The sequence below is a fragment of the Schistocerca americana genome, chromosome 3 (assembly GCF_021461395.2).
Source record: "Schistocerca americana isolate TAMUIC-IGC-003095 chromosome 3, iqSchAmer2.1, whole genome shotgun sequence".
Lineage (NCBI taxonomy): Eukaryota > Metazoa > Arthropoda > Insecta > Orthoptera > Acrididae > Schistocerca > Schistocerca americana.
Genome location: NC_060121.1, coordinates 438,169,695 through 438,181,770, shown reverse-complemented (window position 1 = coordinate 438,181,770; position 12,076 = coordinate 438,169,695). Strand labels below are relative to the sequence as shown.

General features: G+C 42.1%; 1 protein-coding gene across 1 annotated transcript in view; it reads left to right on the top strand.

Moving 5' to 3' along the window:
• LOC124606917 (UNC93-like protein) overlaps nucleotides 1-12,076 on the top strand; it is a 411,989-nt gene that overhangs the window by 230,238 nt on the left and 169,675 nt on the right. The gene's annotated exons all lie outside the window — the stretch shown is intronic.

The following is a 12,076-nucleotide window of genomic DNA, read 5'->3' as shown; positions in this document are numbered from 1 at the left end:
ATGGCTATGGACCTGGTTGGCAAGATTTACTGAGGAATGGGCTCACCGTCAATTCCTTTATGAGCTAAGAACCATAAAAAATACCTCATGTTTTAGTGCCCTACCAGGCTCCATCAACATCTGATCAGGCCGTTAACTCTCTAGAGTCTCTCAAGGCACATCAGGTTGTAATAAAATCTTTAATAATTTTCCAGATACGAAAAATCGGCGAGAGAGTAACTGGTCCTCTCTCAGTACCTATTCACGAGTCGTACGGCTAATTAGGAACAAAATCTGTCACACCAAGAACCAGAGACCTCTCGCCGATCTGCACACCAGTGTCCATAACATTACAGTCGACACATAACATTCTATCTGCGAGGTGAATCCTGTGAAGGCGTGAATGGCATACTTGCTTCTCATTGGCAGTAACGTACCATGCTGACGGGACACCAGTGTCAAGATAAGGAGCACACACTACTAGCCAAACGGCACACCAGTTGCATCGAGGAAGCTTCCCCTCAACCATTTTCGGTGATCTGTGCTGCTGAAGGAAACCATAGATTCTGTTCTTGAATGTCAATTTCACCAGCAGTACCGCAATATGGACGTAGCTTAGTTAAAGGAAAACGTGGCGGAAGCAAAAGAAGGATGACGGGACTTCGGAAAGTTGGATTGGTGTTGAGAGAGAGTGTGGTAAGACACGTAGGACTACGGCGCCAAAACTTCATGTAAGAGCAAATGAAATGGGCTGCCGCCCTGTCAGGCACATGTTACAGACCTAAACGGTCCTGCATCATGGGAGGGTGAGAGTTTCGTACAGCAAGTCATGGCAAACAAACGAACCCTATGCTGCTAGCATGCGGTGGAATAGTGGAATAGGAAGTGTCTATCTCATACGGGGGATACTTGACCCAAAATATAGATTTACATATTGTGTACATTGCAGAAAATCGACTGTTCATAGACAGTGTTGTAAGAGCCCATATCATAGTTGGGAAAGTACACGTCGGTAGTTGAGGGCAGTTGTCCACCGCAAGTCACTGGCTAAATTAAATCCCAAGGATTGGAGAGTATCAGCAACACTTAAAGGAGCAGCACTGACTGCAGGAAAGCCCAAACCTACCAGGTTTGTGGTAGTCTGTGGTATTCCATTTGCTCACTCGTTGATCGTATTACTTTGGTGAATTTAATGTCAGAATTTATTCGGAGCTATGTGACATACTGCTGGATTTGCTTATCATGCCAGAGTTTTCATGGAAGGTGTCGGATTTGCCTGACACCTTATACTATAACCCTGGCGCTCAATTGGGCGTTAAGGCAGCTACCAGAAGCTTTGCTGTATGTGGTAACCGATTCCAGTGGCTCCCTGACCTCAGCACCGCTACAAATAATGATGACGAGATTATCTACAAATGAAGTGCAGCTGAATCTATGGCCACCGAGATACATCCCATAGAGGTGTTGACGGAGACCACATAGCGGCGGTTCTATGGTGAATGTATACAACAGTGCAGGGGTTGGGCAGCCTTGACGCACTTGTCGATGGATCGAGACGGGAAGAGTGAGACAGCCATTGTAGAGTACACAAGGACTAGCTCCACTAAGGAGATGCATTACGACGTCGACGGTAGCATCAGTGTGGAGCATATTGCAGAGCACTCCTTCCAGGAGGTTGTAATCGAGACAATAGAGCACCTGGCTGAAGTCAAAAGCTGCCAAAAGTCCAGGCATACGACGAGCGTGAGGAAGAGATATTATAATATTAATATACATACACAGGTATTGAGATATTATCCTAACAAATGGTACAAATATTTAAAAAAAGGGAAAACATCCAACAAGATAATTTTTTATTCTTTGTTTTTATAAGGAGAAAATAAGTAAAATATACTTATTCTCATATTTTTATGCGGAGGAAATAAGTGGCATACAGTTTTAGTGTTTATTATGCCTTACTTCTGTTCTTTATAACTGTACATTTCAGAACTAATGACTTATTTTTATCGATAGTATATTTTTTACTTAAGTCCATAGTCAATGACTGTTATTTTGTACTTTATTAGCTGTCTGGTGTGCTTAACTTATTTAGTTTTCACACATTTCTTTTGCACAATTCCTACATCATATAATTTGATTTCACACATTCACACAATCCTATGAATGTTTAAGCATGAGGTTGGCGAATGTTTTTGCATGAAGGTGATGGACTTGAGCGAGATGGATGTGGGCAAGTATTTGATGTACAGCTTCATTTGTCCTTCCTTGTTGGCTTTGCAAGTGTGTGTTGCTGTTGTGGAGGTCACATAATGGAATGGAGCTGTGCGTGCAGAATCTCGTGGTTGACTGGCTTTGTATGCGTGAAAGTCATCGTTATGTGTCGCTGAAAGCGGTAGTTTTTCGTTGTAATACTTCGCAGACGACTAGTTTACAATAGGATAGGGATTTGGGAAGGTATGTCGTCTATTCTTCACCCATCTTCTTTCTTGGTCTCAATCTTGCGAATCTTCAACTTCTGTCCTTCCTGCTTTTTCTCTGCTTCTTACTTGATTCTTGGTTCTTCTCTGGGCAGGATATGGGAATATTTATTGATAACTAATCGCTTTGAAGTTCTCCTCTTAGTAACAGTTTGATAAATTGTTTGGACATGTCATTTCTACTTTGTGGACTTTTCTTCAGTTTCGTGCATCAGCGTGCTGTTTAATAGCAGTAGTGTGACTTTTACACATATTTTTTGCCAGTGGTGGCTTGCCCAAGCCATCTTCTCGTCGGGCCATTTTTTGCTCGCAAGACCCTCTTGGCCTTCTGTGTTCTGTCACAGCAGGGTTCCGCTTAGCAGGCAGATTTACTGCCCACATCGGATACAAGGGCCCTCTGTTGGTCTCGCTGTCCTTTCCCTTCTCTCGGCGCTTCTGCCTTGTAGGAATCGTGTCTTGCTAATTACATCCTTTTCTTTCTTGATACTTCTCACGTTGCAACTTGTGGGTCGTTGCATCGGGTCCTTGATGGAGTTTTTACAATGGTTCTTACAAAAAGTTTTACTTATATTCATCTAACATATGTCTAGTACCTACATTGTTTTATGCCTTTTAAAAAAATTTTGGCGCCCTTTCCATGTTACAATTCTAAGATATTTTGAGTCTTAACTTCTACAAGAATCCTCAAATTCGCTTTTTTATTTTTGTGCAGTGTGGTGGTGTATAGCATTTTAGTATTTCATGCTGTTAGACTATCTACGCTTTATCCCTTCACCTTAATCTATGCTACTATTGGTGTTATTTTTGTTTTTCTTTTTATTGAAACTACTTTCTTTTTTTTCACCTTCCTCTCTCTTCATTCTTCTTTCTCCTGACAATCTTATCTGCAACATAATCTTGAAATATTGTGCTGATTATTTACCAGTAATAAAATTAATCTTCAAACTTTTTGATATGGCTCAAATGGTGAAGTCCTAAGGTTTTGCCTGTTTTTGGGTTCATTAGTTCCACAGCATTATCATGAGCAATTCAGCTATTTATGACAGGTCCTTTGTATGCAGCGTAAAACTTATGTATTTTGTGTTTCTGTTTGCTGGAGAGATGGTGTGTTTTTACAACAAATACTTTCTGGGCTACTGAGAATGTTCTTTTAATTGCTGTTCTATCTCCTCTTTCTTTTCTTTTAATGGCTGCCTGTCTGATGTTGGAGAGTGCTGTTGCTATGACTTGTTTGTGCTGTCTACTTGGTACAATAGGAAATCCAACATTTTCTCTGGTTATGTTTGGGGGTTCAATATTTTTAAGTACAGTAACTGGAGGTTGTAGTGTAGCGCTCTGTGGCATTTCATTTATTACTTCTTGAAAATCTCTAAGGTATATATCCCAAGTGTTGTGTCTTTTGCCTGCATATATTCAGCATAAAGTGCCTAAGTCCTTCATAGATAGGTCTGCTGGATTTACACTAGGTTTGTACTTGGATATGTAGATGGGTTTTTATTTTGTGTTGTTTTAACGTGTTCTGCCATTGCACTGATTTGTATTGTGGGCCATTATCCAAAATTATTTGTTCCACTCGACCAACTTGTCTGAGTAAATCTTGTCTAAATGCTTTACTTATAGTAAGACCTGTTGCCCATTTTAATGGTGTCAAGGAAACATATTTAGAAGTAAGTTCCAAAACTACAAATATGAAAATATATCCATTTTTTGTGCGTGGGAGGGGCCCCATCAAATCTGTTGCAGCTATTTGTTTTAATTTTTTAGGGATTATTGGAAACATAGGCGGTTTTGTTTGGAAAAAGACGTTTTTAGCCCTCATACATTTTTTGCATTTGACTAATACTGTTCTAATTCGTCTTTCCATATTAGGAAAATGGCTTGTTTGTTTTATTTTTAAAAAGCATTTCTAAGTCCAAAGTGGCCATTACTTAAATGTGTATACCATATGCCCTTATTAATTAGTTCATCTGGGATATAAATTAACCATTCATTCGTTGCAACATTTCGTCTAAAAAATAAAACATTGTTTTTTACGAGATAGTGCTGTCGAATGTCTGGAAAATCCTTACTTCTCCACTTGTGTTCAAATTCCTAGTATTTCGGGATCCTTGTCCTGTTCTTTGCCTGTGTTTTTCAATGCTGTCGTAATGTAGTTTTCTAAAGGTACTTGTTTCATATAGTACATTGTAAACTGGTCTTCTGCTGCTTCCAAACCTATGTTATTGGATGCACCCTGTGGACATCGTGATTAAGCGTCTGCTAATGAACTCCTGGAAATTGAAATAAGAACACCGTGAATTCATTGTCCCAGGAAGGGGAAACTTTATTGACACATTCCTGGGGTCAGATACATCACATGATCACACTGACAGAACCACAGGCACATAGACACAGGCAACAGAGCATGCACAATGTCGGCACTAGTACAGTGTATATCCACCTTTCGCAGCAATGCAGGCTGCTATTCTCCCATGGAGACGATCGTAGAGATGCTGGATGTAGTCCTGTGGAACGGCTTGCCATACCATTTCCACCTGGCGCCTCAGTTGGACCAGCGTTCGTGCTGGACGTGCAGACCGCGTGAGACGACGCTTCATCCAGTCCCAAACATGCTCAATGGGGGACAGATCCGGAGATCTTGCTGGCCAGGGTAGTTGACTTACACCTTCTAGAGCACGTTGGGTGGCACGGGATACATGCGGACGTGCATTGTCCTGTTGGAACAGAAAGTTCCCTTGCCGGTCTAGGAATGGTAGAACGATGGGTTCGATGACGGTTTGGATGTACCGTGCACTATTCAGTGTCCCCTCGACGATCACCAGTGGTGTATGGCCAGTGTAGGAGATCGCTTCCCACACCATGATGCCGGGTGTTGGCCCTGTGTGCCTCGGTCGTATGCAGTCCTGATTGTGGCGCTCACCTGCACGGCACCAAACACGCATACGACCATCATTGGCACCAAGGCAGAAGCGACTCTCATCGCTGAAGACGACACGTCGCCATTCGTCCCTCCATTCACGCCTGTCGCGACACCACTGGAGGCGGGCTTCACGATGTTGGGGCGTGAGCGGAAGACGACTTAACGGTGTGCGGGACCGTAGCCCAGCTTCATGGAGACGGTTGCGAATGGTCCTCGCCGATACCCCAGGAGCAGCAGTGTCCCTAATTTGCTGGGAAGTGGCGGTGCGGTCCCCTACGGCACTGCGTAGGATCCTACGGTCTTGGGGGCATCCGTGCGTCGCTGCGGTCCGGTCCCAGGTCGACGGGCACGTGCACCTTCCGCCGACCACTGGCGACAACATCGATGTACTGTGGAGACCTCACGCCCCACGTGTTGAGCAATTCGGCGGTACGTCCACCCGGCCTCCCGCATGCCCACTATACGCCCTCGCTCAAAGTCCGTCAACTGCACATACGGTTCACGTCCACGCTGTCGCGGCATGCTACCAGTGTTAAAGACTGCGATGGAGCTCCGTACGCCACGGCAAACTGGCTGACACTGACGGCGGCGGTGCACAAATGCTGCGCAGCTAGCGCCATTCAACGGCCAACACCGCGGTTCCTGGTGTGTCCGCTGTGCCGTGCGTGTGATCATTGCTTTTACAGCCCTCTCGCAGTGTCCGGAGCAAGTATGGTGGGTCTGACACACCGGTGCCAATGTGTTCTTTTTTCCATTTCCAGGAGTGTACATTCGCTGGGCCTGGTATGTGTGTAATAGTGATGTCAAATTCTTGTATTACTAACATCCATCTGGTTAACCTCCCATGAGTTAGTTTGGCGGATAACAGAAATTCTGATGCTTTGTGGTCAGTGTATACTTTTGTTTTTCTTCTGAATAGGAAGTATCGAAAACGTTGGAAGCCCCATACAATGGTCAATGCGTCCAGCTCCGTGACTGAATAGTTTTTCCCGCTTTTTGTGAGTACACGACTGGCAAATCCAGTAGTTCATCATGATCTTAGCCCTGCCTGTTCGTATTCTTGGAATAAAACAGCTCCTAAACCTGTTTTCGCGCTATTAGTGGCCATACAAAAATTTTGTGTTAGATCAGGATGTGCTAAAATCGGTGCTGTTGTTAGTGTGTTTTTCACTTTTCAAAATTCTTCACTGGCTTGTTGATCCCATACCCAGTCAATGCACATAGGCGTGGTGTTGCGAGAGAGTCGATCCAAATAAATATTTTATAGAATCCGGTGAGACTTAGAAATCCTCTGAGAGTTTTCTTATTATATGGAGTACAGAATTCTTTGTTTGCCGTTAGTTTTTCTGGGTCGGGCATTACCCCTTTCTCTGAAATTATGTGTCCTAGAAATTTGACGTCTCGCCTTCCAAATTTGGATTTTGTTACATTTACTGTGACCCCTTGCTCTTTCATGATCTGTAAAACTGATTTAATGTGTCATTGTGATGTCCCCAAGAGGATTCTGCTATAATCACATCATCAACATAACAAGTAATTTTTTTGTAAAATTTCAGGACTGAGTATAGTATTAAATCCCCTAATAAACGCTGCTGATGACATGTTTAAACCAAATGGCAATCGTTTAAACTGGTAACATCTACCGAATACGATAAATGCTGTAAATTTTCCACATTCTGGGGCCAATTCTATTTGCCAGAAACTACTCCATAAATCAATTGATGAAAATATCTTAGCGCCGTGGAAGTTTTGTATCAATTCCTCTAATTTTTCTGGGCGACCTGTCTCAGTTATTATTATTGTGTTGATCTGTCTGGAATCAAGCACTAACCTGATGCTCCCATCTCGTTTTTGTTCAATATGGAGGGGCTGTTATATGTGGAGGTAGCTGGTTCAATAATATCATCATCTAACATTTTAGATATCTCCTGGAATACTTCATTCCCGTAGCTTAATGGGATTGTATAGGGTGGCACTCTAAATGGTTTGTGCTGTTTTACTTCAAACTTCTACTGAAAGTGGTTAATACTGCCAGTATTAGGTAAAAATACCTCTGCTTTATATCATAAAATACCCTCTCTTTTACTGTGTTCCGAAATACCTTGAACTTCTTGCAATTTTTCGTCGATCCTCTTTATCTCGCGTCATTCTTAATTGCTTGTTTATAACTGGTATTTCTTCTAATTTTAGCTTTTGCTCAAAGAGAAGTGTGACATTCCCGAATGTTACGCTACCTTTCCTCATATCTATTATCGCTCGTCTCTCATTTAAAAAATCTGCACCTATAATCAAATCTACAGTTAGTTCAGGTATAATCACGAAGTTGACTTCGATCTTTTGACCTTGACACGAAAGAGTTAACTTTGTTTGTCTCGTAACTTCCGCAGCATTGTTTCTAATAGGATCTCTTACTTTAATCTTACGTGTTTTCAGAACTGGCAATTCCTCATTGGCATTGCACTGCATGAATAAATTTTCTGAGATCGCAGTCAGTTCACTTCCGCTATCAATTACAATATTGACTGGGATATGCTTTACCATGGCCTTCACAATTGGTTGAATTTGAAAGGGTTGGTTCTGTTCTTCTTCTCCTTGCATCAACGAATCCTCCACTGAATCATACATGAGTCTTTTCAGGAATTTCCCTTGTGAATTCGAACTTTCTGTAGGATAAGCTTCGACTGCTACTTCTCTCTCTTTTATTTCGTCTTCTCTATTTCTTCCTTCATTTACGCTTTCTTCAACATCCCCTACTTTTTCCTCATCCTCGTCTACCTTCTCCTTCTTCGTCGCTACTTCCACATAATCGCATCTAAATGCTCTAATTATCGCTTCATAACTTCCTTCATTATATACGTTGGGTTGTGTGCCCACTAGTAACTTATTTTCAACTTCTTTCGACTGCGCATTATCCTCATTGAATTCGCTTTCCCTGCTTTCCATCTCAAATAGCTCTGCAATACTCATTGCTTCGTCCTTTCCTCCTACATTCGTTGTGCATGCCTCTCGTAATTCATCTTCCTCGTCAGTATTCTCCCAATTAATTTCGTTCCAACACGATATTGTTATTTTCCTGTCTCCGTTTTCATCTGGTTCCTGCGGATTTGTTTCTTCCTTCTTCTCTTCTCGTGAGAAGGTATTTACTTCTCTGTTCAAGGTGCTGCAATTTTCCTGGGACGGTGCGTCATTCCCTTTGGCATGGGCGCTTAGCTGTCAATTCGAACGTTTTTCGGGGTTTGGTGGTCTTACCTTCACCTCTTCTATCTGTATTCTATTTTCTTGCTCCGCTTGTTGATATTGGTTTCTTTGTTGATAATTTGTCGGTCCATTGGCGCTCCAGTACCCGTTCTGGTTGTCGTTATTCCCTCTGCAATAATTGTTGCCGTTCCTGGGTGAATTATAGTTATTGCCATATTCTCTTCTAAATCCATAACCGGTTCATTGTTGAAATCTATTGTCGTTTCTTGGTGCGAAGTTATCACGTGGTTCGTAATTATTGTTTCTTCGTACTGTGTCTTCTGGATTCCACTGCTTTTTGCTTTCGTTTTCACGTGTGCTTCGTCTTTTTCATGCGTCATCTTCCGAAAATATGAACTCTAGTTCCCTTAGAATACCTTTAAATGCCTCGACGTCATTGCCTCCGCGACCTACTAATGATTGCTGGTATTTCAATGGTAACTTCATCGCGCATAATTTAATCAACTCTCCGTCACTGTAGAGTACATCTAAGCATTCATTTTTGTTTGCCATTAATTCGAAAAATTTCACGGGACTCTTCTCTCCTGAATTTTCAAAATATGGGTTCTGTAATAATTCGTACTTCACTCTCTTCTGTGCTTCACTGGACCAATATCGTGAGAGAAACTTCTCTCTGAAATCTTCGTACGATCGGCATGTCGCTGCAACATTCTGCATGGTTTCTGCGACTGTTCCTGACATGTGTGCACATATTATGAAACGTCCCCTTTGAACAATTATACATGACTGTCCTTAAACTGACATACAATATTTTTAGCGCAACGCAATCTGACTTTCAAAAATCCCTGCAAAAGAATGGCCCTGAGTAACATTAAACTATACCTTTCACAAATCACTTACCTCACAAAAATCTTCGCTGCTCAAGCTACTGCAGTACAGCGAGCGCCACTACTGCCAGCTAAATAAAAGATTCAAACTACTGAAGGCACTAACTACTGATAGGGATAGTTAACAAATGAAAGATATTAATAGAGAACAAACAATGTATTTACCTTGATATCATCATATATAAATATAGCAGTTCATGACAAATTTCAAAACTCCGCCATCTCTCTCCCCACATCCACCACTGCTGGCGGCTCACCTCCAACTGCCCAACGCTACGCGCTGTTCACATCCAGCTGCCGCTGCCCAACACTACAATGGCAGACAACAATGCAAACTAGCCACAGACTGCACACAGCACAGCCAGTGATTTTTCATACAGAGCGCTATGTGGCGTTACCAATAAGAAAACATAAACAGCCTACTTACAATATAAAGTCTAATTTGTGTGCTAGCGTCCAGTGTTCTGGTAATCCTACTCGGAATTGATCAATAAAAGTTCGCGGATGTAATGAGTTTCCTTCTCGAAAGTGTTGAAATTTTCTGACTCTGAGGAAATGATCGTTGCCGTACTTCGTCATAGTTCCATATGAAATTCGCGATTCTTCGCCGCTTTTGTTTCTGATCATTTCTCCCGTCGTTCTTTCCGGTTGTGGTAGATCCATTGGATCCGTTGTCCACTGTAACCTTCGCGTACCCTTGCGTAGTATAGTTGGAGTGGTACGCAATAATTTTCTTCCATCGGTTGTGAACGTGCAGCTGAATGCATTGCACTGTACTCTTCGCGACCTGGCTTTCCATGGTCACGTATTGGTTCGGTATCTTGTCTGGCTAACCTTGCCGCTTCATTGCACGGTCCAAACTGTCTTGAAACATACATTTGTGGTTCTGCATTTGTTTGTGGTGCCGCTTGTTCATCAAGAATTTCGAAACGTGTTTGTTGCGGTGCATGCTGTCTGACTTCACCTATGTTATTTTCCGCCTGTGACTGGAATCGAAAATGCATGATATCTTCGTTAATTGCTTGTTTATCCACTGCTGTTACGGATACGGATGTGGTTGCAGACTCAGTGCTTGTTCGATCTTGTTCACTACGCTCTTCAATGGTTTGCAACAACTCTGTTCGAAATTTCTAAAATTGTTGCTTCGTTTGCGTTTCTATTTTGACTATGCGGTTATCATATCTTATCAGCGCTGCTTTTGTGATACGTTTGTGTAACACACTGTTTTCAACAATTTCACGCGCTGTACCTGCTGCTTGTCTAGTAATTACGTTTATCTGTGTCTCTAGTTTCTTGACTTTTCCCTGGGTGTTGTTAGGTAATGTTTTGATCTCGTCCTGAGTGTCATTACGCAATGTTTGTACGTCCGCTTGTACCTTGTCAATGTCTGTTCTCAATTGATTGTGACCTGTTACTAAGTTTCCTATCACTTCTCGAGATTCTTTTGCCTCGTCTTCAATATGACTTAGGTGTAACTGAATTTTTTTGTTTTCTTCTTTAATCTCACGCATTTGTCTCGTGGTTTCTGCAATTTGTTTCGTCGTTTCTGCATTCTGAATTTTAATTTCGTTCGCAATTTCTTTATTTTGTCTTGTCATGGTTTCCGTCATTAATTGTAATAATTCTGCCAGATTGGTGGGTCCTATTGCGTTTTCTTCCGACGTCCTACGCTCTGTGTTTTCGCCCAAGTGTTGGTTTGCAAGCGATTGCATTGAACTGTGCTGTGATACGTTTCTGCTCGAATTCCTTGTACTCTGTGGTGAGGGAGTTCTGATTACTTGTACTATGGGTTCCACGTATTCAAGACTCAAGTTAGAATTCTCATCGACTGTCTCTCTACTTTCCTGCTCCTCTGTCGTATGCTGACTTACGTTTTCTATGCCTTGACGTACATTATCCTCGTTATGGTGCGTTATCTGTCCTATTACTCGCGATTCTGCATCGTCTGTTGTACTGTCCTCTATTCTCTGTTCGTCTTCATCCTGGGTCTCCACCTCAATTCGGTCAATGTCTCGATTTGCTATTGCTAATCTTTCCGAATCCCTCATTTTCTGTTTTAAAAGCAATTCACGCTCCCTACTTCGCGTCAACATGCGCTCATACGATCTCACGCGTTTCATAAACTTTTTGCACACATGACTTGACAACCCATTCACTTACTTGTTGGGTCAGAACCAACTTGTCAACGATGTATCCGCCACCTGTGCGCTTGCATTGGAGAGAAAACTTAATTCTAACAATATTAAAATTCATAACTAAATTATGCTATTGTCTCTGCTAGAATGTCTCACTTTCTATTTAATACTTTCTTACTGTCTATCGCTGCAGCTACTTTTTTCGACTATTTATAACTTTAGGAAAAAAATTTTTGTTACAAAAATTTTTCAACAAGATATTTTTGTGACCTAGTTAGGCATGTGGTCGACCTTCAATCACGGTATTTTACAATCCTGGCAGGGTCGCCATTCTCTAATATTCTGCGTGGTGTCTGTTTGTTCTAAGTCGTATCTCCCTACCACTTTCGCGCAACGACGCTCTGAGCGTGTTTTTTAGGGAATTGACTAGTTTGAACCTGGGACCTGTTGCTGGTAAGGAGACGCCAGACCACACATGAC